This window comes from Trachymyrmex septentrionalis, unplaced genomic scaffold (assembly GCF_001594115.1).
Source record: "Trachymyrmex septentrionalis isolate Tsep2-gDNA-1 unplaced genomic scaffold, Tsep1.0 scaffold22, whole genome shotgun sequence".
Classification (NCBI taxonomy): domain Eukaryota; kingdom Metazoa; phylum Arthropoda; class Insecta; order Hymenoptera; family Formicidae; genus Trachymyrmex; species Trachymyrmex septentrionalis.
Window position 1 is genome coordinate 1,229,642 of NW_017305375.1, and position 5,298 is coordinate 1,234,939.

A 5,298-nucleotide genomic window follows, 5' to 3' on the forward strand; every position below is an offset into this window, starting at 1 on the left:
TCGCATCACTACTCCATCCGAACTTTTTTCTAACCGCGAGGACGTCGCGCGCGATGGTGACGAAGACGATAATAATATAATTGGAGACTGCGTTTCCCCGAAACGACGTCGGGACGCGCGCGCGCGTGTCGCGGAACTTCGGGCGGACGGCACGTTACTGGAAACTGGGCCCCCTATCGTTCCGCGCAGCGTCGAAAGATATACACACGTTTCTCTTCTTCCTCTTTCTTTCCTTTACTTGCGCCGAGACACCTACACTGAAGTATTTCACGCGTGCGTTATGTGGGCGGCTGTGCGTATCACTCGCACGCACGCTTACGTACACATCCTCGTGGCGAATGACGGTGTAACTCCGATAACGCCGGGAATACGAGCGGGAATATATCGCAGTTTGTTCGTACCGATGATGCAGCTCGCGCCGCGTCGCGATTATCCAATTTTTTCGTTTCATTATCCACGTCGAAGAATACAACGCTTTCGAAACGATTATCAAGGCAGAGCTCAAATGAGGATTACCAACACTGATATTTGCGATCTACTTGAACGACAGATAAAGCTATAAAACTGATTTAGAGTAGGGGAGGTCAGGAGACGCGCAGAACGATTGAAGCGAATTACGTGTGAAATAATTATCGGGCATAGAGAATTGTTGTATATAAATGGAAAGGCTCTGCTGAAGTGTGAAAATTTAATATTTCTTAAAATAATTATGTAGGGATACTCAAGCTAAGTTGCTAGAGTGCTCGAAGCTCGAAACTTTTTGCTCATTATGCTTGAGAGATTGTCAATTAATTATTTGTAATTATTTTAACGATCCAACAAAATTATTTTCAGATCTAGCAAAGTTTTTAGACACTTCTTTCAGCAAAATTGTTCTTTTCGTGTAATAAGAAGTAGTAGTTGTTTAAGGATAACAATTCATGGGCTTTCACTGACATAGGGGCATTGCCACAGGAAGGAAAAATGATGAAGCGCCTCTTATAAGTTTGACTGTCATTGTATGGAAATGTGAGAAATCGGTGTCACTGTAATTTCATCAACACATGCAACGTTAAATAAACATATGCCAGTATATAGTCAATAAAATATATCTATTGTGTGCTTATTATATAATTTAAATATAAATAACGTCACTATCATCTAACAAAGTTTTCAAACATTTCAAATATGTTTCTGCCTGCTTTGTTTCTTTCTCGTAAAAAGTGCGAGTTAAAATCAACGTTGGGAAGTGAACAAATGAGAAACTCGTTAAAATATATTAAAAAACTAATGAAAAAAGATTGAATAGTAGCGATAATTACAAATTATTCACTCAATTAATTTTATACAGACATATGAACATTGGACTCTAGATTTGTATCATGTGTTTACGTGCACTTTAAAAACACGTTTTAAATGTATAACGTAGTTTTCCATATTGCCGATTTGATCTTTTATCGCGTTTATATTCGTGTCATGAACAAAGGTGCTTTGAGAATAATACGAAACTCGATGCGATACGGAGTGACTCAGCGTTTACAGATTAGTGTCAGTTGCGTATGTGCGATAGGGAACTTTTATATCTCAGCGCGAAGTTAAAACAATAATGACAAAAAATATTCGCACAGGCCTGATCTGGTGAACATTAAAATAATATATGTACACTGATATATTATAGATATATCCGCATTATTAATGTTGTCCAACAACACATATCGTGTTATATATGATATTTTATGTTTCATGTTTTGTATAAACATATAAACAAGAATATAAGGATATAAACATTACAAACTATAAACTTGTAAAATTAGTAAAACTAAATAAATAATTGTTAAAGAGTAATAATACGTAATGAATAATTACAAGTAGTAATTGTACATAATTATGTATAATTATTATGTCTCATTACTTATAAGTAATTTATTTTTTTCAATTTTAGAAATTTATATGTTCTTATTTGTATGTTTATATTAATTTATTGATAAATTAATTAATTATAAATAAATAATAATAATATTAACGTTGTCGATATACTGTGTTGGGGGGAACCAATATTTTAAAAAATCACATTCCTTTATTGTTTATTTTTGTGCTATCTCTTTCTTTATCGAGGAATTCAGAAAATGGTGTTCTCGCGAACGTGTTATGTAAACACGTATATATATATATATATATATGAAGACTAAAGTAATATTAGATATATCTTTCGACCGCCGCGTAAACACAAAATCTCATAGCGAAGAAAACGTGTTCTGTTTTGTGTTACTTTTTCTTTCTTTCCACTGTATAGTGCCATATGATTTCATTTGTGTCCCTTACAATACTGACTGCTGACATAAACCAGACGCTATAACCTTTCGCTATATTTCATTGCCGAAGTTGGGGTAATACATTTTTATAAGCCGACATACATCTCATCCAAATTTATAACAGACAAAACTTTCTAGGCGATATCAAAGTCGAAAACACAAAATGTAAGCTTTTAACATTATTAATTTTTGGAAATAAAATGTGAATAAATCATTTTGTTATTTTATAATTTCATAATATCATTTTGCACATAATATTTTATAATATTATTTTGCATATCTCTATAACTCTGTAACATTAAAAAATAGTTGAAAAATTAGTTGAAATCGTCGAGTAACAATAAAATTTTATTTTGAGATTTTTATTTGCTTTTATTTCGAGAAATTAGCTCGAACGTTGCTATAAATATATTATTTATCGCCTTAAATACGACCTTAATAATACCGCTGCTACAAATCAATAACGTTTTGTAAATTAATAATTTATACAATAAATGAGATATTAGCAACTTCATTCAATTATTTAGTTTATTTATAAGGAATCGAGTAAAGAATAAATGTAAATATTTATGTATAAAGAAGAAACTTTTTCCATTTGTAAATAAAATAATAAAAAAATTGATGTTATATATAAATCTAAGACCCAGTTCCACAACTCACGGTTGTGAATATAACTCTTAACCGAGGTTCTTATTCATTGTCTCTTTCCAATTTTAAAATTGGAAAGAGATAAGAAACAAGTTGAATCTTATGAATTCGGTCTAAATACGTTGATTTATATATAGACATTTATATATAGGCATTTAGATAATTAAACAAAAACGTAACATTATTTTATATATTATTATATATATAACAAATATATAATAATAAATGAAAGATTGAGTTTTTTAAATTCCGGTTCAATCATTTTCATTCAATGGTCCGTTCAATTTTTTGTTCTAAAATAAAAGAAAATTCTAAAGTAAAATCTCGATAAATAAAATCTCAATCTCATGGATCGAAATTTCGATCTCATACACGAAGAAATCTTAATCTTACAGAATTTTATGGAAACTAATGAATACAAATACATTTCATTTAATCAAACAAGAATATCCTTTATACCTTACAATATAAATTTATTTATTGTCTAATGCCAGTTTCGACGGATCTCATTATATAAATTATTGAAATAACAGTATATCTCTCATTAAAGAATAAATTAAATTTATCAAAAGACATGTGCCAAGTCATACATAGGAAACAGCCGAGGATCTATTGGAAATATCTTGGATTATCTCATCAATAACGGATCGAAAGATTTTGCAATCGAGATTTCTCAATTATATAATAAAAGCATATTTATTTTTTCTTTATGTACGTGCCTTAGAAACGACGATATAACCTGTATATATATATAAAGAATAGTATCTATAATAATCTACAGATAACAATTTTATTAAAAGATTGAAAATTATATATATGATTATTTTTATTAATTATTTTAATTTTGCACGAATAACGATTGTGTTTTGAGTGTCCGATATAATAATCTAACTGTATATGTGGGATTAATTTATAAACTTTTATCTTCAAACTTTTAATAAAATTGTTATCTATAGATTATTATAAATACTATTGTGCATATTACGCACATACACAGAGAGAGAGAGAGAGAGGGGGGAGGGAGGGAGAGGGGGAGAAGGGGGAGTGAGGAGAGGGGGGGATAGAGAGAGGGGAGGGAGAGGGAAAGAGAGTGTCCAAGTCCTTTTAAGAATAGATTCTCCGACATTCCAAGATCTAATCGTGTTTGCGGGTTTCTTTTTACCTGAGCGTGTTTAAAAAGTTTTTATGGTATTACAGTAATGTCAATTAAAAAATCACGTCTTGAACATGACCAATGATATATGATATGAACACGGATAGAGGGTTAAAAGCACGGATGTGAGTTTTGGGACACCCGGTATATACAATGTAGGCAAGTTTCTTTTAAGAAAATTTATAGATTTCTATTTCGCTGGAGAGGATTTGTATCTACCTAAAAATAAATTCGGATTTTTTCGGCTCACTAGCTCTTTTCATCTTTTACCTGTAAACTCGTATCTGTTTTATTTCTGAAGTACATCGATATTAAGTCCGTCGCATTGCTTAAAATCCCGGGAAAAATGTTTCATTTAAAAGAATATAAGTATATATACAGATGTCAAAGAGAGAAAAAGCGAAGACGTTGCGTGACGCTGCGTATAAAAAAGTACAAGCAACGCGAACAGACCTATTGACAAACAAAAGAATGGAAACTGTGGAAAGGTTTAGTTTTGTCGACTCAGGCTAGCCGAATCGAGCCGGCAGCCGGCGGCGGCGCCACAACGACGTGACTCGAGAGATTCTGGCTGGGAACGTACTGAGCAACACGCATGCGCGCATCGCGCGCGCCAGTCCTCGGAGTATCCGATTCGTCGAGGAACTACGAGGAACGACGCAACAGAGGCAGCACGGTGCTGATCTGGGCTCTGAGCGCAGATCTCGCAGTTCGCTCGAGCGTCACGGATAGCTTGGTTTTCTTTGCTATGTGTAGGATTACGATTATCTCGATATACGACACAAGTTGCTGACCACTGAATTACTCGTTTGGCATTCTCGGGTATCAAGAAAAGACAGAGAAACTCCGATAAGGTGACAACATCAAGACACTGTCACAGAGGTACGTGAGCCAGCCGGCATCGACGAAAGCAACGACGCATTTTATCGCGGCCATGTCGACTCAGCAGTATTATAAATACTTGCTATGAAAATCATTTTATTAAATCATTTTATATTCTGACGACTTCGTTCTAGTTTCGAAAATAAATTCGTAAGTTTCTTTTAACTGAAAATTTTCTTACGTGATACATTTTCTTTCGTTGTAATGTTTACGATAGAATAATTGACGAAAGAACGGGTGTTCATCGAAAGTCCTTCAAATAATTCTATACACACGTGCCAACAGAATTTCATCAATAAAAAAAGCGCGCGTACCGGCTTTCTC

The 5,298-nt window shown here is 33.3% G+C and overlaps 2 protein-coding genes across 6 annotated transcripts in view; one reads left to right on the plus strand and one right to left on the minus strand.

Annotated features, from left to right (window-relative positions):
• LOC108748345 (segmentation protein cap'n'collar) overlaps window positions 1-5,298 on the minus strand; it is a 114,217-nt gene that overhangs the window by 22,150 nt on the left and 86,769 nt on the right. The gene's annotated exons all lie outside the window — the stretch shown is intronic.
• The window catches only part of LOC108748346 (ATP-dependent RNA helicase vasa), a 4,627-nt gene continuing 4,075 nt past the window's right edge, over window positions 4,747-5,298 (plus strand). For all 3 annotated transcript variants that reach the window (XM_018486441.1, XM_018486443.1, XM_018486442.1), the window contains exon 1: window positions 4,747-4,974. The gene's annotated coding sequence lies outside the window, so the exon portion shown is untranslated. The remainder of the gene's footprint in view (window positions 4,975-5,298) is intronic.